This window comes from Macaca mulatta, chromosome 5, assembly GCF_049350105.2.
Source record: "Macaca mulatta isolate MMU2019108-1 chromosome 5, T2T-MMU8v2.0, whole genome shotgun sequence".
In the NCBI taxonomy this organism is placed as follows: Eukaryota; Metazoa; Chordata; class Mammalia; order Primates; family Cercopithecidae; genus Macaca; species Macaca mulatta.
The window spans coordinates 65,313,191-65,337,985 of NC_133410.1; the positions used below are offsets into that span (position 1 = coordinate 65,313,191).

Below are 24,795 nucleotides of genomic sequence, written 5' to 3' on the forward strand. Positions count from 1 at the left end.
AACAAAACAAAACAAAACAAAACAAAACAAAACAAAAACAGTATCTTGAGGCTGAAGGGAGCAGCTCCGGTGGACGCTGCCACAGGTCTGACAGAGGAATGGGGCCGGCGGGCCTCTTGAAGGCCTCCGGGAGCCGCAGGCTCCTTGTTGCGCCAGAGGAAGAGGCCTGGCCAGCGCGGGTTGGGCCCCTCCAGCCCGCTGAGTCTGGTCAGGTGGTTGCCAATCTTCCGGATGAGTTTTCATTCGCGGCCTAGAAAGTCGTTCTCCAGGAAGCCACAGACGTGAGGGTCTGCATGCTTTGCGCCCAGGGTGTGCAGATTCAGCAGGGCCTGGTTCAGGCTCATCTCCAGGGCCAACGCGGCTTGCAGGGCGCCCAAGCTGCTGTCCTGTTCATCCCAGGACGGCTTCTGGGTGGCATCGCAGAGGGCTCCGCGGTGGTTTTGCGTCTTCCACAGACTCTGGGCGTCCTGTCGCTTCTTCTGGGCCAGCTCTCGGAAGAAGTGGCCCATGCCCTCCAGGGCCACGTCGTCGCGGTGGAAATGGAGGAAGACAGAGAGGTAGGTAACGGACGCCAGCAGCTGCGGGTTGACCAGGCTGCGGTCGGCGGCCTCCACTTCGGCGCAGTAATTCTGGCTCACGGTTCTTTGGAAAGGAGCTAAATAGACACGCGCACAAAAGAAAGGCTGAATCGGTCTTGGGCTGGGGATAAGGCCAAGAAGATGGTTCTGGAAGCTGCAGAGGGAGTGGGGGTCTGGGGAGGAAGTTAAGGAGGAGTCAGAGGCTGGAGGCGGGAAAGAAGGGAGTTCAAGAAGGAGGTAAGCACGGTATGTCTGCAGGTGGGTTTTTTGTGTGACATAAATGTTAATTTCTGGCCATGGTCCCAGTCCCACAGTCCCTAGAAGCTTGCGTAGAGCCCTGTTTTATGAACCACACAATCTCCACGCATTAAGTAACTACAGTCTGTAATACTCACTTTTAAAAAATTAAAATTTTTATTGGTATTTACTGAAAATTTGACTTAGTGTCTTGATAAGTCCTTATACAATATTTAAATTTTACTTGAGCGTCCATGACCTAGATTAGATAGATGAGAAAATCTTTTACTTACTGAGTTTTCTTCTTCCAGAAAGTGTGGATTTTATACTATCTACTGATAACCATTTTGCATTTGCCAAAGATCTCAAATAAGTATATATGTAATAATAGTTGTCCTAAAATTTTATTAAATCACTTTTAAATGGCATTTTTAGTTCCTTTATGTCATACATAAACTCAGTTTCTTAAAACATTGAAATACCAAAGATCTTTTAAAGTAGTCTCAGCGTATTAAATTTCAGTTATTAATGATATTGATATTTAATTCCCTTGGTGGTAATTAACATTACACATTGTATTCATTATCATCATCATAATTGAAGCAGTAATGCTTAACGTTTACTGAGTTCTTACTATGTGTCAGGCACAATTCTAATGACTTTGTATGTATTATCCCAATTGATCCTTCTGTCTATTCCATGAGGAGTACTATTATTATTTTAACTTTATAGATGAATAAACAGATACCAAGAGGTTAACAACCTTGTCCAAGAATGCAGAACAACACCCACTTTACACAATCCTGCCTTTTAGTCATAGAAGTCCAGGATAAGGAAGTGAATTTTTTTTTTTTTTTTTTTTTTTTTTTTTTTTTTTGAGACAGAGTCTGGCTCTGTGGCCCAGCCTGGAGTGCAGTGAGGCTATCTTGGCTCACTGCAAGCTCTGCCTCCTGGATTCACGCCATTCTCCTGCCTCAGCCTCCCGAGTAGCTGGGGCTACAGGCGTCCACCACCACGCCCGGCTAATTTTTTGTATTTTTTTTTAGTAGAGACGGGGTTTCACCGTCTTAGCCAGGATGGTCTTGATCTCCTGACCTCGTGATCCGCCTGCCTTGGCCTCCCAAAGTGCTGGGATTACAGGCGTGGGCCACCGTGCCCAAAGCTGTTGATAATTTACATTTTTGTGGGAGTTTTTGTTTGTTGGTGTTATGTGTTTGTGTGTTTGCTTGCTTGCTTTTCCTGAAAAAGGTGAAAACTTCTTACAGCTTTGGGTAATACCTAACACAGTAAGAAGTCCATGCTGGGAAATGAAATCAGGATTACTTTCACAAAAGTATTTATATTTATAGGGTATTGTATATTTCTCATTTGAGCCTATATGAAAATGCCCTCTGAATCATGGTCTGGCAAATTTGGCTCCCATTCAGGTGGATCCTGGATGCCGACTCCTCTAGAAGGGGCAGAGGAGATTAAAGGATCTAGTCTTGAGGTGGGGGTAGGAGTAGAGATTATGGAAAGTGATACTAGTGACTGCTAATATTCTAATTAATCTTGTAATTTTATGTTTTTAAGCCTTCAGATGCAACTTGAATACTAGTGTAATTGTTTTATGTGAATCCATGCCAGAACTCTGTCTGGGAGTTGGCATCTTTTTTGCTTCTGTCTGCCTCTGAGAGCCAGAGTTTATTAATTTGTAGCACAAATAAGTTTACCGAAATTCTAATTTTCTTAATAAATCTCATATTTCATAATTAGCAACAGTCACTTTCCTTATAAGAAGCTTACTTTATCAAGAAAATATCTGCCACATGCAGATTCTAAATATATTAAATAATTACTGATTCTGATTCTAATAGGTTTTCAGTCACTCTTAGCAGATAAAATGTTGTTCCATGACAAAAATGATGCGTTCAGCTTGCAAATCATAAAATTACTTCAGTGCTTTTACTCAAGATTGCCATTCAATTCAATTATGCAGCAACCATCTTATGTCTACTTCTCATTTTGTCATTCATAATATAACCAAGATATGTATGCACTCAACTTCAAAATGTAATACAATTTGTAATCTTTAATGTTTCATCCAGAGCATTCTTAAATAAAGTTGGATTTTTTTACTGCAAATGCATGGCAGTGAAAAATACAATGATCCTATAACTCCTGGTATAGTTTGGTGCTTTTACCTTGATTTGCTAAAAGTCCCAGTTTTTTGTCACTAATCTATTTTCACTGTTAGTTTGATTTTACAGACTTCCTGAAAAAGTCTCAGAGACCCTTAGGGGTCTGCAGAAAACACTTTGAAAACTGCTGATCTATTCTAATTGTTTTAATAAGTATTCTAAAGGAAATTTTATATAACCAATATCTACAAAATAATTTCATCAATCCATAAATATCCAAGAACTGTTCATTTATATACTTATGGTGCTACAGAAGCAGGTGGGACAGACAACTAATCCAGAATGAGGGATGGGGGCAATCAAAGGTTTATCAAGTTAATGCCCCTGAGATGAGCCCTGTAGGATGAATAAGAGGAAGCCCAAGAAAAACTTCTTGGTGAAGGGGTGGAGGTGCTTGGGAAGGGCACCCAAAGTAGAGAAAACAACATTGTCAAACACTGTGACTGAATATACTATCATGCATTAGTCAGGATAGGCTAGATGTTATTGTGGTTCCACATACTTAAATCTCCATAGCTTAGCACACCAAAATATACTTCTCACTCATAGGCTATTGACAGTAGGATGACTCTCCTAGGCTGCCAGATTAGCAAACCAGGCTGCTTTCATCTTGTGGCTATGCAGTGTGAACATTGCCTTCACAATCCTAATCACAGAGCAAGAGAATGCTGCTAATAGACCCACTAACAGAATGAAAATATATCCACTAATGCTCCTAGATCATTTGTCAAAACTTATTAAATGGCCCCTTTTAACTTTAAGGGGACTGAGAAACGTGAGACAGGACATATATATTTGGAGACACAGAAATTTCTCTGGTCTAAACTAATTTGTTGAAAAAGACTGCTGGCACTAATTTCTACTGTAGCAAAGAAGAAATAGTTTTCACAGAGTAAACAGTAGAGGGCTCTGGGAATAAACTAGAATGTTGACTAGTAGGCAGCAGTGCAGTTGCAGATCAAAGAGGAGTAGAAGTAGAGCCTGGAAGGCTCTGACAAGCAAGAGATTCTTTCCGGTATAATGATCAAAAGCTCTGTGCTAGTATTGGGGAGCTTTTATCTTTAATTGGGTAGAAAAGGGAAAAGGAAAGAAGTACAATGTTGGGATGAGAATTCTTTAAAATTGCACAGACTTATAAGTCGTAACGCAAAGAAAAAAGTTACATAAAACTACTCTCTAGTTTGTCTCTGCTATATAAAACACGAGTAGAAAAAAAGACTAGAAAAAATACAGGAGACCAGAGGGTTTTTTTTGTTTGTTTAACAGAGTTTATTCTAGTGATTTTATGAATGATTTCTAGAGTCTGTCTTATATTTTCCATAATGAGCATGGTTACTTTATAACCAAAAGGAAAAAAAAATTCATTAACCTTTGTTTAAATAAATTTCAATTTAAATAGTGTATTTTCAATAAATCGTTAGTCATTAAATATTGATGAGATATTTATGAATATGGTGAATATATTTTCCCAGCCTAAATTGGGACATTTGGCTTGATAGAAATGAATTGAAAATTTTGCATTGAACAGTCTTGGAAAATCATATGGTTGCATAGTCACAAATAACTGAAATTCTATAATTATGTTTCTTTAAGCTCAAATGGGACATAACGGCATATGATAGATTTATCATTTATTTTTGTTTTCCATAAATGTGTTAATGAAATTTATGTTAAGCTAGTTTTTATAAACGGAATTGCATTTTAAATTACCAGAATAACTTGGTATTTAAATATATGCACTATTTTGAGTTTTTTTAATGTAAAATAGATATGCACATATATGTTTGATTAAAGGATAAAAAGCCTTTAATTACTGTCTCTGACATCTGAACTTCTATTTTTTTCTTTTGCACAAGAAGACACCGATGTTCTATCACTTTTCCCAGCAGAGGGCACTACAACCCAAGTATCGGGCTTCACATATTTCCCATAAATGTCAAACTTAACATTGTTAACTTGAGAACGCTCATAAATGAGCAAAGTACAATCCCAGCAGGAGGCAGAAGAATAGACAAAGTGAAAACTTACACCCCCCCATCCCTATTTCTGGCAAATAAAAATATAAACCGTGATTCCATTAAAAAGAAAACTCATTCTTGCATAGGGCAGTAAGAATTTCCATGATAAATAAAGATGTATTTAAGTAATACTTTCTGCTCTAAAAGCCACATAACCTAGTGGAAAGTACCAGTATACAGCAAATACAAATGCAGGATAACTGTAATAACTGCCAGGTTTAGAACACTACACTCTGTTTTATACTTCCAGTTACCTACTTGACCACTCCAAATAATGCAAGACCCCCAAAAGTGAATATGTCCACCCCATTTTATCATTTGACTTACATATATGTTCCTCTTTATGTGTTCACCCATTTATTTAATGGCATTACTGTTCTTGAAAATTTATTATCACCTCTAATCTCTCCTTTTCTGGCATCTTTTCCCGAGTCCTAACTCCTGATGGTTTCCTAACTAGTCTTGCAAGTCTTTGGTGATTTACTAATAGGTGAAGCATAAATTTTTATCTTTTTTTTTTTTGAGGCAGAGTCTCACTCTGTTGCACAGGCTGGAGTGCAATGGTGTGATCTCGGCTCACTGCAACCTCTGCCTCCTGGGTTCAGGCGATTTTCTTGCCTCAGCCTCCCAAGTAGCTGGGACTATAGGCATGCGCCACCACGCCCCGCTAAGAAGCATAACTTTTAAAATTTGATTTTCAAGTCCTTCATAATCTAAATGGTATCTAAATTCCCAGTCCTGCCTATGGGTTCCTCCCTTTAGCAACACAACATGCCAATTAAAACTCTGATTTCCTTCAGAGCTCAGCTCAAATTCCATGTAAAAAAGACTTGCTAGCAAAAATTATTCTCTCCTCTTCTGTTCTCTGATCTCATATCATTTGTATTTTTATTAGAACACCATATTAGTCGTTTTCACACTGTTGATAAAGACATACCTGATTTTGGGCAATTTATAAAACAAAGAGGTTTCATTGGACTTAAAGTTCCATGTGGCTGGGGAAGCCTCACAATCACAGTGGAGAACAAGGAAGAGCAAGTCACATCTTACATGGATGGCAGCTGGCAAAGAGAGTTTGTGCAGAGAAACTTCCCTTTTTTAAAACCGTCAGCTCTTGTGAGACTTACTTGCTATCATGAGAACAGCATGGGAAAGATCTGCCCCTGTGATTCAATTACCTCTTACCAAGTCCCTCCCACAGCACGTGGGGATTCAAGATGAGATTGGGCAAGGACACAGTCAAACCATATTCCATGCTGGCCCCTTACAAATCTCATGCCCTTACATTTTAAAACCAATCATGCCTTCCCAACAGTCCCCCAAAGTCTTAACTCATTTCAGCATCAACTCAAACATCCATAGTCCAAAGTCTCATCTGAGACAAAGCAAGCCCCTTCCACCTATGAGCCTGGAAAATCAAAAGCAGGTTAGTTAGATGCAAAGGAGGTACAGGCATTGGGTGAATACAGCCGTTCCAAATGGGAGAAATTGATCAAAACAAAGCGGCTACAGGCCCCATGCAAGTCCAAAATCCAATGGGGCAGTCAAATCTTAAAGCTCAAACATGATCTCCTTTGACTCCATGTCTCTCATCCAGGTTATGCTGATATTAAGCGGTGGGTTCCCATGGTCTTGAGCAGCTCCACCTTTGTGGCTTGGTGGGGTACGGCCTCCCTCCCAGCTGCTTTCATGGGCTGGTGTTGAGTGTCTGCAACTTTTCCAGGCACACAGTGCAAGCTGTCAGTGGATGTAACATTCTGGGGTTGGGAGTATGGTGGCCCTCTTCTCACAGCTCCACTAGGTGGTCCCCCAGTAGGGACTCTGTGTGGGAGTTCCAACCCCTCATTTCCCTTCTGTCCTGCCCTAGCAGAGGTTCCCCATGAGAGCCCTACCCCTGCAGTAAACTTCTGCCTGGACATCCAGGCATTTCCATGCATTCTCTGACATCTAGGCCAAGGCTCCCAAACTCCAATCCTTGACTTGTGTGTACTTGCAGGCTCAACACCACATGGCAGCTGCCAAGGCTTGAGGCTTGCACCCTCTGAAGCCACAGCCGAGCTCTACATTGCCCTCTTTCAGCCACTGCTAGAGTGGCTGGGATGCAGGGCACCAAGTCTCTAGGTTGCACACAGCATGGGGACCTTGGGCCTGGCCCACAAAACCACTTTTTTCTTCTAGGCCTCTGGACCTGTGATGGGAAGGGCTGCTGAGAAGACCTCTGACATGCCCTAGAGACATTTTCCCCATTATTTTGAAGATTAACATTCAGCTCCTCATTACTTATACAGATTTTTTCAGCCGGCTTGAATTTCTCCTCAGAAGATGGGATTTTTCTTTTCTGTCACATTGTTAGCCTGAACATTTTCTGAACTTTTATGCTTTGCCTCTCTTATAAAACTGAATTTCTTTAACAGCACCCAAGTCACCTCTTGATTGCTTTGAGGCTTAGAAGTTTCTTCCACCAGATACCCTAAGTCATCATCTCTCTCCAGTTGAAAGTTTCTTTTCTTTTCTTTTTTTTTTTGTGAGATGGAGTTTCACTCTTGTTACTCAGGCTGGAGTGCACTGGTGCAATCTTGGCTCACTGCAACCTCTGCCTCCTGGGTTCAAGCAATTCGCCTACCTCAGCCTCCCTAGTAGCTGGGAATACAGGTGCCTGTCACAATGCCTGGCTAATTTTTTTGTATTTTTAGTAGAGGTGGGGTTTCACCATGTTGACTAGTCTGTTCTCAAACTCCTGACCTCAAGTGATCCACCCACCTTGGCCTCCCAAAGTTTCACAAATCTCTAGGGCAGGGGCAAGATGCTGCTAGTCTCTTTGCCAAAACATAACAAGGGTCACCTTTGCTCCAGTTCCCAAGAAGTTCCTCATCTCCATCTGAGACCACCTCCACCTGGATTTCATTGTCCGTGTCATCAGCATTTTGGTAAAAGTCACTCAACAAGTCTCTGGGGAGTTCCAAATTTTTCCACATTTTCCTGTCTTCTTCTGAGCCCTCCAAACTGTTCCAACCTCTGCCTGTTACCCAGTTCCAAAGTTGCTTCCACATTTTTGGGTATCTTTTCAGCAACGCCCCACTCTACAGATGCCGATTTACTGTATTAGTCTGTTTTCATGCTGCTGATAAAGACATACCCTGCATTGGGCAGTTTACAAAAGAAAAAGGCTTAATTGGACTTAAAGTTCCATGTGGCTGGGGAAGCCTCATAATGATGCAGGAAGGCAAGGAGGAGCAAGTCACATCTTACCTGGATGGCATCAGGCAAAGAGATTGTGCAGGGAAACTCCCCTTTTAAAAACCATCAGATCTCATGAGACTTATTTGCTATCATGAGAACAGCATGGGAAAGAACTGCCCCCATGATTCAGTTGCCTTCTACCCAGTCCCTCCCATAACACATGGAAATTCCGGATGAGATTTGGGTGTGGACACAGCCAAACCATGTCAAACACTAGTCAGAGTCTGTTTAAAATAATGTGCCTATGTCTCTTTTCTCTGTGCCATTTTTTAAATTATTATTACTATACTTAAGTTCTAGGGTACATGTGCACAATGTGCAGGTTCGTTACATATGTATACATGTGCCATGTTAGTGTGCTGCACCCATTAACTCGTCATTTACATTAGGTATATCTCCTAATGCTATCCCTCCCCCCTCCCCACTCCCCACAATAGGCCCCGCTGTGTGATGTTCTCCTTCCCGTGTCCAAGTGATCTCATTGTTCAGCTCCCACCTATGAGTGAGAACATGAGGTGTTTGGTTTTCTGTTCTTGCGATAGTTTGCTGAGAATGATGGTTTCCAGCTTCATCCATGTCCATACAAAGGACACAAACTCATCCTTTTTTATGGCTGCAGAGTATTCCATGGTGTATATGTGCCACATTTTCTTAATCCAGTCTGTCACTGATGGACATTTGGGTTGATTCCAAGTCTTTGCTTTAGTGAATAGTGCCGCAATAAACATACATGTGCATGTGTCTTTATAGCAGCATGATTTATAATCCTTTGGGTATATGCCCAGTAATGGGATGGCTGGGTCAAATGGTATTTCTAGTTCTAGATCCTTGAGGAATTGCCACACTGTTTTCCACAATGGTTGAACTAGTTTACAGTCCCACCAACAGTGTAAAAGTGTTCCTATTTCTCCACATCCTCTCCAGCACCTGTTGTTTACTGACTTTTTAATGATCGCCATTCTAACTGGTGTGAGATGGTATCTCATTGTGGTTTTGACTCGCATTTCTCTGATGGCGAGTGATGATGAGCATTTTTTCATGTGTCTGTTGGCTGTATGAATGTCTTCTTTTGAGAAGTGTCTGTTCATATCCTTTGCCCACTTTTTGATGGGGTTGTTTGTTTTTTTCTTGTAAATTTGTTTGAGTTCTTTATAGGTTCTGGATATTAGCCCTTCGTCAGATGAGTAGATTGCAAAATTTTTCTCCCATTCTGTAGGTTGCCTGTTTACTCTGATGGTAGTTTCTTTTGCTGTGCAGAAGCTCTTTAGTTTAATTAGATCCCATTTGTCAATTTTGGCTTTTGTTGCCGTTACTTTTGGTGTTTAGACATGAAGTTCTTGCCCATGCTTATGTCCTGAATGGTATTACCTAGGTTTTCTTCTAGGATTTTTATGGTTTTAGGTGTAACATTTAAGTCTCTAATCCCTTTTGAATTATTTTTCGTATAAGGAGTAAGGAAAGGATCCAGTTTCAGCTTTCTACTTATGGCTAGCCAATTTTCCCAGCACCATTTATTAAATAGGGAATCCTTTCCCCATTTCTTGTTTTTGTCAGGTTTGTCAAAGATCAGATGGCTGTAGATGTGTGGTATTATTTCTGAGGGCTCTGTTCTGTTCCATTGGTCTATATCTCTGTTTTGGTACCAGTACCATGCTGTTTTGGTTACTGTAGCCTTGTAGTATAGTTTGAAGTCAGGTAGCGTGATGCCTCCAGCTTTGTTCTTTTTGCTTAGGATTGTCTTGGCAATGCAGGCTCTTTTTTGGTTCCATATGAACTTTAAAGCAGTTTTTTTTCCAATTCTGTGAAGAAAGTCATTGGTAGCTTAATGGGGATGGCATTGAATCTTTAAATTACCTTGGGCAGTATGGCCATTTTCACAATATTGGTTCTTCCTATCCATGAGCATGGTATGTTCTTCCATTTGTTTGTGTCCTCTTTTATTTCACTGAGCAGTGGTTTGTAGTTTTCCTTGAAGAGGTCCTTCACATCCCTTGTAAGTTGGACTTCTAGGTATTTTATTCTCTTTGAAGCTATTGTGAATGGGAGTTCATTCATGATTTGGCTCTCTGTTAGTCTGTTACTGATGTATAAGAATGCTTGTGATTTTTGCACATTAATTTTGTATCCTGAGACTTTGCTGAAGTTGCTTATCAGCTTAAGGAGATTTTGGGCTGAGACGATGGGGTTTTCTAAATATACAATCATGTCATCTGCAAAGAGGGACAATTTGACTTCTTCTTTTCCTAACTGAATACCCTTGATTTCTTTCTCTTGCCTGATTGCCCTAGCCAGAACTTCCAACACTATGTTGAATAGGAGTGGTGAGAGGGGGCATCCCTGTCTTGTGCCAGTTTTCAAAGGGAATTTTTCCAGTTTTTGCCCATTCAAGATGATATTGGCTGTGGGTTTGTCATAAATAGCTCTTATTATTTTGAGATACATTCCATCAATACCGAATTTATTGAGCGTTTTTAGCATGAAGGGCTGTTGAATTTTGTCAAAGGCTTTTTCTTCATCTATTGAGATAATCATGTGGTTTTTGTCTTTGGTTCTGTTTATATGCTGGATTACATTTATTGATATCCGTCTGTTGAAGCAGTCTTGCATCCCAGGGATGAAGCCCACTTGATCATGGTGGATAAGCTTTTTGATGTGCTGCTGGATTCAGTTTGCCAGTATTTTATTGAGAATTTTTGCATCGATATTCATCAGGAATATTGGTCTAAAATTCTCTTTTTTTTTGTTTTGTCTCTGCCAGGCTTTGGTATCAGGATGATGTTGGCCTCATAAAATGAGTTAGGGAAGATTCCCTCTTTTTCTATTGATTGGAATAGTTTTAGAAGGAATGGTACCAGCTCCTCCTTGTATCTCTGGTAGAATTCAGCTGTGAATCCATCTGGTCCTGGACTTATTTTGATTGGTAGGCTATTAATTATTGCCTCAATTTCAGAGCCTGCTATTGGTCTATTCTGGGATTCAACTTCTTCCTGGTTTAGTCTTGGGAGAGTGTAAGTGTCCAGGAAATTACCCATTTCTTCTAGGTTTTCTAGTTTATTTGCATAGAGGTGTTTATAGTATTCTCTGATGGTAGTTTGTATTTCTGTGGGGTCGGTGATGATATCTCTTTTATCATTTTTTTTTTGTGTCTATTGGATTCTTCTCTCTTTTCTTCTTTTTAGTCTTGCTAGCGGTCTATCAATTTTGTTGATCTTTTCAAAAAAACCAACTCCTGGATTCATTGATTTTTTGGAGGGTTTTTGTGTCTCTATCTCCTTCACTTCTGCTCTGATCTTAGTTATTTTTTGCCTTCTGCTAGCTTTTGAATGTGTTTGCTCTTGCTTCTCTAGTTCTTTTAATTGTGATATTAGGGTGTCAATTTTAGATCTTTCCTGCTTTCTCTTGTGGGCAATTAGTGCTATAAATTTCCCTCTACACACTGCTTTAAATGTGTCCCAGAGATTCTGGTATGTTGTATCTTTGTTCTCATTGGTTTCAAAGAACATCTTTATTTCTGCCTTCATTTCATTATGTATCCAGTAGTCATTCAGGAGCAGGTTGTTCAGTTTCCATGTAGTTGAGCAGTTTTGATTGAGTTTCTTAGTCCTGAGTTCTAGTTTGATTGCACTGTGGTCTGAGAGACAGTTTGTTATAATTTCTGTTCCTTTACATTTGCTGAGGAGTGCTTTACTTCCAACTATGTGGTCAATTTTGGAATAAGTGCGTTGTGGTGCTGAGAAGAATGTATAGTTTGTTGATTTGTGGTGGAGAGTTCTGTAGATGTCTATTAGGTCTGGTTGGTGCAGAGTTGAGTTCAATTCCTGAATATCCTTGTTAACTTTCTGTCTCGTTGATCTGTCTAATGTTGACAGTGGGGTGTTAAAGTCTCCCATTATTATTGTATAGAAGTCTAAGTCTCTTTGTAAGTCCTCTGTGCCATTTTTATAAAGTTAGGAGACATACAGCCTACTGAACACAGCAGAATCTTAATATTCTGAATCAAGTGGCACACTGATAGTACTATGATTAAATTACCTCCTCCTGGTCCCTCCCACAACACATGGAAATTCCAGAGAAGTTTTGAGTCAGGACACCCAAGCCATATCAAACGCTAACCAGAGTCTGTTTAAAATAATGTGTCGATGTCTCTTTTCTCTGTGCCATTATTATAAAGTTATGAGACAAACAGCCTACTGAACACAGTAGAAGCTTAATATGCTGAATCAAGTGGTACACTGACAGTACAAGTTGGGGCTCTTTATACTTATATACTTGTTCATTTGTGCTATGCACTACTTATATCCACTTCCTCGTGAGAACTGCACTGGAAGAGCTCAGGTTTATATGTTAAAAATATTTAAAGATTTATACAAATCTTAAGGTTTTGTCCAATGATGGGCTTCAGTAAAAGTATTGTCTTCTAATAATATTTGCCAGGATAAGGTTTGTTAAGGAACAATAAAACACATGAATGAGTGAAATTCTTCTCAGTGAATGCTAATAAAAAGCACTTTTCAAAAATTTTATTGCTTAAAGACTTTTTCCGGATTTCAAAAATAAGATTTTCAGATTATCTCTTCTTTAAAAGTAAAACTGAAGGAATAAAAAAACCCTTCACTTCTAAAAGTAGCTTTTTCTTCTTGGTTCTGTCATATTTTCTCTGGCTAAATATTAGCTCTGGACTAATAAAATACTTTCCTGGGACATCTTATCTGAAGGGCTCCTGAGCGTTTTATACCACAGAGGAAAATACTAACTGAAATACTGACATAGGGATTAATTACAAAGAGACATTAGTGCTTGTATGTAATATAGTCTTGTAAACAATTCAAAAATACTACCAGGTCATAAAAATTCTACTTAACTTTTTTGTAAGCATATTATATTTATGAACACCTCTAGGATGCTTATGACTCACCCACCTCTTCTTTTTATGGAACCTTGCTGCAAAAGCATAGATATCCAAATCATAGATTTCTACATGTGAGGTCACTAAATCCAACTTCTCACCCAGTTGAGAGAATCACTCTTTCTTTGCTTGAACACCACTGAGAACAGGGATCTCCTCACTTTTGAGGCTGTTCATTTGATTTTGGCTAATAAAAATTATTAAAATGAACCAGCATTTGTATAGCTCTTATTTGTGTAATTTTTAGTGAAATTTCCTAATGTGGTTTTCTTTTAATCAGCAATTCTGATGATAAACATTCTAGGGCAAGATCATACCAAGATAGAATAGTTGTACTAGAATGGTCTAGGAAGGCACACTAGAATAATAATTTAAAATGTGACCATCACAAACATAGAAAGACAAGTATCACTTGTTCTGTCACTCATATGTGGGAACTGAAAAAGTAGGTCTCATGAAGATAGAGTAAATTGGTCTTTACCAGGGAAGGGTAAAAGGAAAGGGAGAGATGAAGAGAGGTTGATTAGTGGGTACAGAAAATACACTTTGATAAAATAATTTTTTTAAAATCAATTTTCCATCAAAAAGTAAAGAAAAATTGTAGGCATTCCCTGACATTGCCAAGCTATATGAACTTAAACAGGTTTCTTAAACTCCCCAAGTTTCCATGTCCTTGTCTGCAAAGTAGGAATCACAATAGTTGCTACCTGTATTTGTACATAAATATAATAAACATAAAGCATTTTGCATAGCGCCTAGCACATAGTAAATGTTTAAAAAAGTAGTGCTCTATTATTACAGAAGAAAGAATTTGATGGGAAGAGAGAATTTCAATCGGTAGACAGTTGAGAAAAGGCTGGCATTTCAGGTGAGGGGAATAATAGTCAAAGGGCTGAGCATGGCGCAAGTGGAAGCACTAGGAAAAAAATGCCCATTAAAGAGAATAGGGATAGGTTGGGCACATGGGATGGATCTAAAGGAGCAGTTCCCTAGGGGCAGTAGTGAGTTGTGGAGTTATCACAAGAAATCCTCAAATCCGTTAGTACGCCAACCCATGCCTTAAACTGAATGTATATTACATACCACTTCCAAATATGAAGAGGGGTTGCAATTCTTAAAATACAAATTCATTTAAAAGAGCCAATGAATAAATAGATATTTTGATTTTTTTTCTTTGAGATAGAGTCTCACACTGTCTGCCAGGCTGGAGTTCAGTGGCATGATCTCAGCTCACTGTAATTTCTGCCTCCCGGGTCAAGTGATCCTCACCTCAGCTTCCCAAGTAGTTGGGACCACAGGTATGCACCACCATGCCTGGCTAATTTTTGTATTTTTTGTAGACATGAGGATTCACTATGTTGACCAGCCTGGTTTCAAACTCCTGGGTTCAAGGGATCTGCCTGCCTCAGCCTCCCAAAGTGCTGGGATTAAAGACGTGCACCACCACACCCTGCAATATTTTGATTTTTATCAGTTTTTATCTTCTTCAGGTCTCTACTTGAATCTTACATCTTCAGAGAGGTTTTCTCTGGCTTTACTATCTAATGTAGTCTCCAAGTTCTTTTCACTCTCCAGTCCCTTATTCTGTTTCAGTTTCCTTCACAGCCCTAAAGGCAACCCGACATTGTATTATGTATCTACTTGTTTACTACCTGTCTCTTCTCTTTAAATATAAATGACCACGAAGGCAAGGGCTTTGTTGTATCACCGTCGTCACTCCAGCATCTAGAACACTGCCTACACATGGTGAACCTTCAGTAAATATTTGCTAAGTAAATAAACAGGTTCACAAAATAGTAGTTTCAAATGCGTAGTACAAGGCAAATTAATTAGGTTATATGTAGCCCTTTTCATCTTCTCAGTAAAGAATTCAAATTAAAATAGCATCAGAAGACTCTTTTCTTCTTCTTTATAGTCATCATTGAGTCTTTGCCTGAAATAAGAACTTCTTGTTAATAAATGAAATGCCATAGAATTGGCCCAATTACAATCAGATACCTAAGAGGGAAATGAAAGTCTTTTTTCTAAAAGGCTGCAACTTAAACATATTAAAGAACATTGCTTTTGAGATACAAGTAGAAGACATAAATATTCATTTCATTGCTCAAATGATAAGACATTAACCAAAGCTTCCTGTAACCCCAATCGAGTTAAACCTCTAACGTATTATTTTAAATTAGATAGTGCGTGTTGCCACTTGGATGCCTACTCATCCACTACCAACACATTTTGAACTCGTACAACCTCAACCTCCACAAAAGAACACGTCATGAGATTACTTAATATGTAATCAAAACAAAATCTGTTTCATATGTTCATTAGGTCAACAAAAGATATATTTAACATTTCATAAGACATTAATGTGACCTAAACTATTCACTATATAGTATTCTGTCTGAAGACATCTCAATTTTTACTGTCAGTGTCACATTGTCATGTTTATTGGGTTCCTTGCCTTTTATTCTGACATCTGCAGAACCAAATCGGTTAGATTGCCACTGATTGTAGGACAAATATTCATAGCCCCCAAATTAGATAGAGTTGTTTTCACTTCATTCTCTTCCCTTGAGAGGAGTGGAAATAGTGGTCCTGTTGTGTTCCTTTCTTTCCCCAAATCCGGCTGCAATTCTTTAAACACAATACATTAGCACATTTGCTCTGGATATTTGGTAAAGAATGCATACTATGCATCAATATAAATCCCAATAGTGCGCAAGCAAACAATTACCTGCGGGATAACCTGTTTATATATTCTGCTGTTGCTACATCAGAATTACTTCTGACATGTGTGTCTCTAAAAATTCCTAAGCATCACCTCTTGCAATCAAGATATTTTCAGTGCTAGTGATTTGAATAGTTGCGTGTGTAACTCCCGTCCACCCACCATGCCATCTGTTACCTACGAAGTATAGAAGTTGGAGTCAGGAAATTTAGCACAGTTCTCCAAGTGGGGCAACCTCCTCTACCTTCTTGGAGCCTGGCAAATAAGGTTCTCTCTTCTGTTCCTCTTTCGTCTCTCAATCAAACAATTATAAATAAACCCCTAAATGGTTTTATTAACTATTGAATAATGGTAGTGATCATAGGATGGCAAATTGTTTTTAGTCTGGATTTGTTTTTGGAAGATAGAGCCCAAGGCATTTCTAGGGATATGCAATTCTAGGGAAGAAGGACTGAGGGAAAGGGATCAATGGAGAAAGAGGGGATGGAGATGGAAAGCAAATGTAAGAGATACATTATCAATTGGGCTAGAGTTTTATATCAAGCTAGTGGGATATCTTTGGAGAGTCTATATGAGCCACTGCGTTTCTGAATGATCTGTCTAGGGACAGGAAGGGAGAAGAATTCACCTTCTTGTATCTACCACTGGAAAAAATTCATCCCATGACACATCAACTGTGATACACTTTTAGGTTGTACCACCTGGCCCTCTAGCAGCTATGAGGAAGCAAGATCACAAAACAGCAGTGACGACATCCACAGTGCCAGCCACACTGCATGAAGTAAGCTAGTGAGTGGAAGCAAGTCAGTGACACTTGCCACTGTCCATGTATAGTTTGCAACGTCACAAACAAAACTGGGCAAATCAGTGTACCTCCACAGTGTCTCAGAGGCAATAGAAGAACCTCACGTGAGAAACAAGAAATGCAGTGTAAACAGTGAGGCAATATGCTGTCAGATTTTGTTTGAGAACCCTAGGAGGGACTGGGAACAGGCAGCTCAATGGAACTGGCTGGCCGAGCAGGTGTAGTACCATGAAAACATGACCCCAATGTGAAAACGTCAACAAACTTTCCTCCAACAAAGTCTGAAAGCCCTTTTCTATGGTATAATCTACTGTGGTAGATGCCAGACAGTCTTCTGAAGTATCATTAGGAGCATTCTAGAGAAAACTACAATCTAGAATCCAAGAAATTCCAAAACTAGGTTTAGCCAGTAACCCTATAGAGCTGAAAGAGTGAGATAATGATAATGGATTGTAGTTGTAAAAAAGAACTATTTCTGGAAGTTGAGCTTGTAAAAGATACATGAGAATGAATCATTCTTAATTCTGACCTGTTTAAAATAAGTTCTTGAGTTTACAATAAGCTCTTTAGAGGTATCCAACCATTTTACAGTATTCACCAAAGTGAGGAAATTTTGACAAAGCAAATAAATAGTACCTGCCTGCACTGTGATAAGAGGCACTGTGAGGTAATGAAAACTACTTGGAATTAATAAAAACTGGGTTTCAATCTCAATCTTGTTACTCATATTGTGACCTTGTGAGCTGAGAAGTTGATTCAAGCTCCCTGATCTCAGTTTGCTCTCCAGTTTAATGGGAATAAAGTGTGTACTTCACAGCATTTGTAATAATTAAGGAAGTGAAGTATTAAAAAGTGCCCAGTGCAATAATAGGAAATCAGCAAATTTAAATCAGAAAGTACTCTTAAATCCTACCTCTTCACTCATTTTTTCTCAGATATTTTATTTCACATGCAAATATGTATGCAGATCTCTTCCATCAGCTATGTAACACCAGTTCGATATAAAGTGATTTTGGATGAAGTAGTTAAAAGTTCAACTGAGGTGTTAAAAACATTCTATGAAGAATAATTCTTCTTGAGAATTAATAACTGGTTACTAACTGTAGCTCACTAATAATAGCATTTATTAAGCACTTTCCTATGTGGTGGTGAGGTAAGTATAACATTGATTATCTTATTTGTCTATTTATTATTATAGTAAAGGGACAGGTTCTTTTTATGTTGCCCAGGCTAGACTTCAACTCTTGGGCTCAAGAATCCTATCACCTCAGCTTCCAAGAAGCTCGGACTATAGGCATACATCTCTGCAACTGACTGGGTGCTAAGTAATAATTTTCAAGTGGTAGTGAAAAATGAAAATGCAATGCTCCTTAAACTTTTAACTTCAAAAATATTTTATCACCTATAAAACATAATAGGGATGAAAATGGTATGTGGATAACAATATAAACTAATAAATTGCAAAAATACAATTTTTGGTGTTCTAATTTTAGATCATAAAAGAAATAATACTTTATAATGTGTAATCTTGATTTCTCATAAATTTTTTTCCTGCTTTTCTGGAAACTCATTTGTTAGTTTATCAAAATTTATTCTTTTTAAACTTCAGTTGATATAATTGAAATTAATGCCAGTTGCTCTTGGTAAGATCACAGTTTGTTTTTTTACTTTTTATAAAGATGAACTTTTCATTTTAGAACAGTTTTAGATTTACAAAAAAGTTAAGATGGTAGGGAAAGTTTCTATATATTTCACAGTTTCCCCTGTTGCTGCCATCCAAAGTATGGTACATTCGTTACAATTAATGAACTGATATTGGTACATGATTATTATGAAAACCCATACTGAATTCATATTTCCTTAGTTTTTATTTAATGGCCCCTTTCTGTGCCAGGATCCCATTTAGGATACTACATTACATTTAGCCATCATGTCTCCTTAGGATCCTTTTAGCTATAATAGTTTCTCAGATTTCCTTTGCTTTTGATGATCTTAACAGTTTTGAGAAATACTTGTCAAGTATTTTATAGAATGCTCCTCAATTAGGATTTCTCTGATGTTATTCACATAATTGGATTTGGAGTCATGGGTTTTTAGGAGAAGATCACAGAGGTAAAGTGCCATTTTAATCATATCATATCACTGGTTTATACTATCAGTATAACTTATCTCTGTTGATATTACTTTGATCATCTAGCTTAGGTAGTGTTTGTCAGGATTCTCCACCATAAAGTTACATTTCCCCACTTTCCATTTGTACTGTTTGGAAGGAAATCACCGTTTAGAGATGACATGTAATGAGTGGGGAGTTATGACCCACCTCACTGAGGGTGGAATATCTACATAAATTATTTGGAATTTTTCTGCATGGGATATTTGTCTCTTCTCTCTCATTTATTTATTCAATCATGTATTTGTACCACTGTGGACTCTTGGATACTTATTTTATAGTTTAGATTAAAATCCAATACTAGTTCACTAATTTTATTGTTCAAATTGTTCCAGGTTTGGCCATGGTAACAATCTGTGTCTGTATTAAGCTGAGTTTATACTGGTGAGTATGATGATTTCATACTGATGTCTCCAAGTGTAATCTATTGATTACAGAAAGCTTGGTTGCTTTTTCAAAATGTATTTTATTTTGTTGTTGTTGTGTGTGTTCCAATTCCATTATTTTATTTTATTGTTTAACTTTTAGTTTTAGGGATACATGTGCAAGTTTCTTTCTTTCTTTCTTTCTTTCTTTCTTTCTTTCTTTCTTTCTTTCTTTCTTTCTTTCTTACTTTCTTTCTTTCTTTCTTTTTTTTGAGCTGAAGTCTCGCTCTGTCACCCAGGCTGGAGTGCAATGGCATGATCTCGGCTTACTGCCACCTCTACCTCCCAGTTTTAAGCTATTCTCTGGCTCAGCCTCCTGAGTAGCTGAGACTACAGGTGCACACCACCACACCCGGCTAATTTTTGTATTTTTAGTAGAGACGGGGTTTCACCATGTTGGCCAGGACGGTCTTGATCTCCTGACCTCGTAATCCATCTGCCTTGGCCTCCCAAAGTGCTAGGATTACAGGTATGAGCCACCACACAAGGCAGCAAGTTTCTTATATAAGTAAAGTGCATGTCATGGGGGTTTGGTGTACAGATTATTTCCTCACTTAGATGATATGCATACTACCTCATAGGTAGTTTTTTTGATCCTCCCCTTCCTCCCACCCTGCACCCTCAAGTAGGCCCCTGTGTCTGTTGTTCCTTTCTTTGTGTCCATGTGTACTCAATATTTAGCTCTCATTTACAAGTGAGAACATATGGTATTTGGTTTTCTGTACTTGCCTTAGTTTGCTTAGGATAATGACTTCCAGCTGCATCCATGCTGCTGCAAAAGACATGACCTAATTCTTTTTTATGGCTCTATAGTATTCCACAGTGTACATGTACCACATTTTCTGTATCCAGACTACCACTAATAGGCATCTACATTGATTTCATGTCTTTGCTATTGTGAATAGTGCTGTGATGAACATGCAAGTAATGCAAGTAAATGTGTCTTTCTAGTAGAAGGATTTATATTCTTTGGGGGTATATTCCCAATACTGGGATTGCTGGGTTGAATGGTAATTTTAAGTTCTTTGAGAAATCACAAAACTGCTTTTCATAATAGCTGAACTAATTTACATTCCCACTAGCAGTGTATGTTTCCTTTTTCTGCAACCTTGCCAACGTTATTTTTTGACTTAAAAAAAAAAGCCATTCTGATTGATATGAGCTGGTATCCCATTGTGGTTTTGATTTGCATTTCTCTAATGATTAGTGATGTTGAATGTTTTTTCATATGCCTGCTGGTCACGTGTATATCTTTTGAAAAGTGTCTGTTCATGTACTTTGCCCACTTTTTAATGGTGTTGCTTGTAAATTTAAATTCCTTATGATTCTGGATATAAGACCTTTTTCAGATGCATAGATTGCAAATATTTTCTCCTATTCGGTGGGTTATCTGTTAACTCTATTGGTAGTTTTTTTTTGCTGTGCAGAAACTCTTTAGTTTAATTAGGTCCAATTTGTCAATTTTTGCTATTGTTGCAGTTGCTTTTGGCATATTTGTCGTGAAATATTTGCCATGGCCTGTGTCCAGAATGGTTTTCCTAGGTTTTCTTTCAAGGATTTTCATAATTTCAGGTTTTACAGTTAAGTCTTTAATCCATCTTGAGTAAATTTGTGTATATGGCATAAAAAAAGGGTCAAGTTTCAATCTTCTGGATGTGACTAGCCAGTTATACCAGCACCATTTATTGAATAGCAGGTCTTTTCCTTATTGCTTGTTTTTGTTGACTTTGGTGATTATCAGGTGGTTGCAGGTGTACCACTTTATTTCAGGGCTCTGCATTCTGTTCCATTGGTCTATATGTCTGTTTTTGTACCAGTACCCTGCTGTTTTGGTTACTGTTGCCTTGTAGTAGGTACTGTTTCTTCAGATTCCTTGGATTAGGTTTTCATTTTCTCTTCCATCTTAATGATCTTCATTTCTATCCATATTTTAAGTCATATGTCTGAGATTGTAGCCATTTCAACTTGGTTAAGAAGCATTGCTGGGGAACTAGTGCAGTCATTTGGAGATGAGGACACTTTGGCTTTTTGAGTTGCTAGCATTCTTGTGCTGGTTCTTTTTCATCTGTGTGGGGTGATATTCCATCAGTCTTTGAAGTTGATTTCCTTTTTGCTTTTATCTTCTTTTATGCCCTTGGGGTTTTGATTATGGTATAAAGTGGGTTCTATAGACTGACTTTGATTCTTGGAAGATTTTAGGGTGCCAGCTGCTCGAGTCAGCACTCCTGGGCTGCATATTCTAACTCTGGGACTCTGGTACCCAGCCCCCTTTACTTTGTTCTCTGGCTCCTAAATATTTGGAACTTGCTGTGCTGGAGGGGCTGAGACATTCCTGGGCTGCTGGCCACAACACTCTGATGGGAGGTGCTGGCCAAAGTGCTTCTCATGGCAGTGGGAGTTGAATCCATGTTCGCTCACGTGTGCCAGTAGCCACAGTATCGCAGCAGGGTGCACGTGCATTAGCTGGGATAGGGTGCTGGAGGCAGGTAGCCTTTGCCTTAGTTTCCACAGATTCTGTATAATGGCAAGAATATTTTGATGGTGTATTGTGGGCTGTGATCCAATAGGTGGCGCCTGAGAGCGTTAGCCAGCACTTAGATGGCTAACACTTTCTTTTTTTTTTTTTTTTTTTTTTTTTTGAGACGGAGTCTCACTCTGTCGCCCGGGCTGGAGTGCAGTGGCCAGATCTCAGCTCACTGCAAGCTCCGCCTCCCGGGTTTACGTCATTCTCCTGCCTCAGCCTCCCGAGTAGCTGGGACTACAGGCGCCCGCCACTTGTGCCACCTACTGGATAGGTCTTTTGTATTTTGGCTCAGTTGGCAGCAGTGTTCTGTGATGAGGGGCTGAGATAAGACTCCCTCACCTAATTCACCCCTGGGTCAAAATTTAAATACAACTTTTATGACAACTAATACTGGAACTGTTAAGTGTGTTTTTTAGACTCTGACAACATTGAGATAAATTAATGATAAAGTATTTCAAAACTTAAGTTTCAGTACATCTACAGCTGATAATTTTTACAGAAAAACTTTTCTAAAAACATATAACTCTTCATATAAATCAGTTTTCTGTTAGTCTGAAATCAATTTTACATATATATTTACACAGTGGCGTTTTAATGTTTCTTCTGACATCTCCTGAAACTTATGGAAATAATATAAGAAAATGAAAGAGGCCTCGTGATTTGTATATAATTTAAAGTACCTGTACAATAAAAAAATTAAATTTGAAATTATTTCTCCTTAATAATTGGTTCATCTAAAGCCTCATATGAAAATAGTGTTATTTTCCATTAAATGTGATCATGAGGGAGAACGCTAAGATAGCCAACTAGAGATAGTTAGGAAGAACTTCTCCAACCCAGACAGACCAGAATATTGAGTAAACTGGAATATTCTGAAAAGACCATCTGAGAGAATACACTGAGAGAAGTTAGAGTTGACTAAGATGCCAGACTGAATGAAGAGGAAGCTGAGAACCCTTCATAGGGTTGTTGAGCACTAGGACATGTTCCAGGCCCTGAACAATTCCTAAGGAAGGGGTACCTTCTGCTTCTGGTGCTCCCCACCATCCCCTGTGGAGTGCTTTTCTCAGCTGTCTGAGAGCACCTCAGCCCCTCCAGCCCAGCCAAGGCTTGACCTAAAGGGACCACAGTCCATGAGTGCAGAGCTGAGCCTTCCCCTTAAAAGCATCCAGAAATGAAGATATTCAACTATATCCAACTGGCACCGCTATTAAAACCTCAAGGGCAATAAAGATCTTTAAAAACAAAAAGTCCCATCCAGAGCACAACAACTTCAAAGGAAAAAGGAACCTCAGCCTTCACAGATGAGAAAGAAAGAGCACAAGAACTCTGGTACCTCTAAAATCCAGAATGTCTTCTTATCTCCAAATGATCACAGTAGCTCCCTAGCAATGGATCCTAATCAGATTGAAATGGTTGAGATATCAGACATAGAATTCAGAATCAGGATGGCAAGGAAGCTCATTGAGATACAAGAGAAGGTTGAAACACAATCCAAGGAAAAACCTTAAAATAATCCAAGAGTTGAAAGACAGCATAACGATTTTAAGAAAGAACCCAAATGAACTTCTAGAAGTGAAAAATTCACTATAGGAATTTCAGAATTTGGAATCACTAACAGCAGAATAGACCAAGCTGAGAAAATATCTCAGAACTTAAAGATCACCACTTTGAAGCAACACGGGGAGACAAAAATAAAGAAAAAGATTTTTTAGAACTGAACAAAACCTCTGAAAAAAAGATTTTGTAAAGGGACCAAACCCACGAATTGTTGACATGCCAGAAAGAGGAGAGAAACATCAAGCAACTTAGAAAACATATTCGAGCATATAGTCCATGAAAATTTTCCCAGTCTCACTAGGGAGGTCAACATGCAAATTCAGGAAATTCAGAGAACTCCTGTGAGATACTAATGCAAGATGACCATTCTCATGACACACAGTCATTATATTCTTCAAGGTCAACATGAAAGAAAAAAATATTAAAGGCAGCTAGAGAGAAAGAGTAGGTCACTTGAAAAGGGAATGTTATTGGGCTTAACAATAGACCTTTCAGCAGAAACCATACAAGCCAGAAGAGATTGGGGGCCAAACTTCATTATCCTTTAGTAAAAGAAATTCCAACTGAGAATTTCATACCCTGATGAACTAAAGTTCAGAAGAGAAGGAGAAAGCCTTTTCAGAAAAAGGCTTATTGAATTTATTACCAGATACGTAAGGTCCGTCTTACAAAGGTGCCTACGGGGAGCACTAAACATGGAAATTCAAGAATGATACCTGCCACCATAAAAACACACTTAAGCACATACCTCATAGACATTACAAAGCAACTATACAATCAAATCTACATAACAATCAGCTAATAGTACAATGACAATATTGACCCTAATTGTAAATAAGCTAAGTGCCCCACTTAAAAGGCATAGAGTGGCAAGTTAGATTAAGACTCAAGACCCAACTGTCTTCTGTCTTCAGTAGAGCCATCTTAAGAGTAATGACATCCATAAGCTCAGAACAAAGAACTGGAGAAAGATCTATTCAGGCAAATGGAAAACTAAAAACAGCAGAAGTAGTTATGCTTATACCAGTTCAAAGAGACTTTAAACTAACAATGATCAAAAAGAACAAAAAGGGGTGTTACATGATGATAATAGATCAATATAGCAAGAATACTTAACTATCTTAAATATGTACATACCCATCACTGGAGCATGTGGATTCATAAAGCAAGTTTTTAGATATCTATGAAGAGATTTAGACAACCACATAATACTGGGGGCCTTCAACTCTCCTCTGATAGTAATAGATCAATCACTGAGGCTGAGAACTAACAGATATCATGGTCTTAACTAACACTTGACCAATTAAACCTCATAAATATGTAGAGAATACTCCATCCAGTGATGACAGAATACACATTTTTCTCATCTGCACATGGCACATAGTCTAAGATCAACTACATGCTTGGCCATAAAGCTCATCTCAACAAAT

General features: G+C 38.6%; 1 pseudogene across 1 annotated transcript in view; it reads right to left on the minus strand.

Moving 5' to 3' along the window:
- The window catches only part of LOC144340945 (ferritin light chain pseudogene), a 38,407-nt pseudogene extending 20,994 nt beyond the window's left edge, over positions 1-17,413 (minus strand). The window contains exons 1-2 of the transcript XR_013417495.1: positions 17,323-17,413; positions 19-781 (exon numbers count right to left, since the gene is read on the minus strand). The product of XR_013417495.1 is annotated as a ferritin light chain pseudogene (transcript). The remainder of the gene's footprint in view (positions 1-18; positions 782-17,322) is intronic.
- Between the last annotated feature and the right edge of the window lie 7,382 nt (positions 17,414-24,795).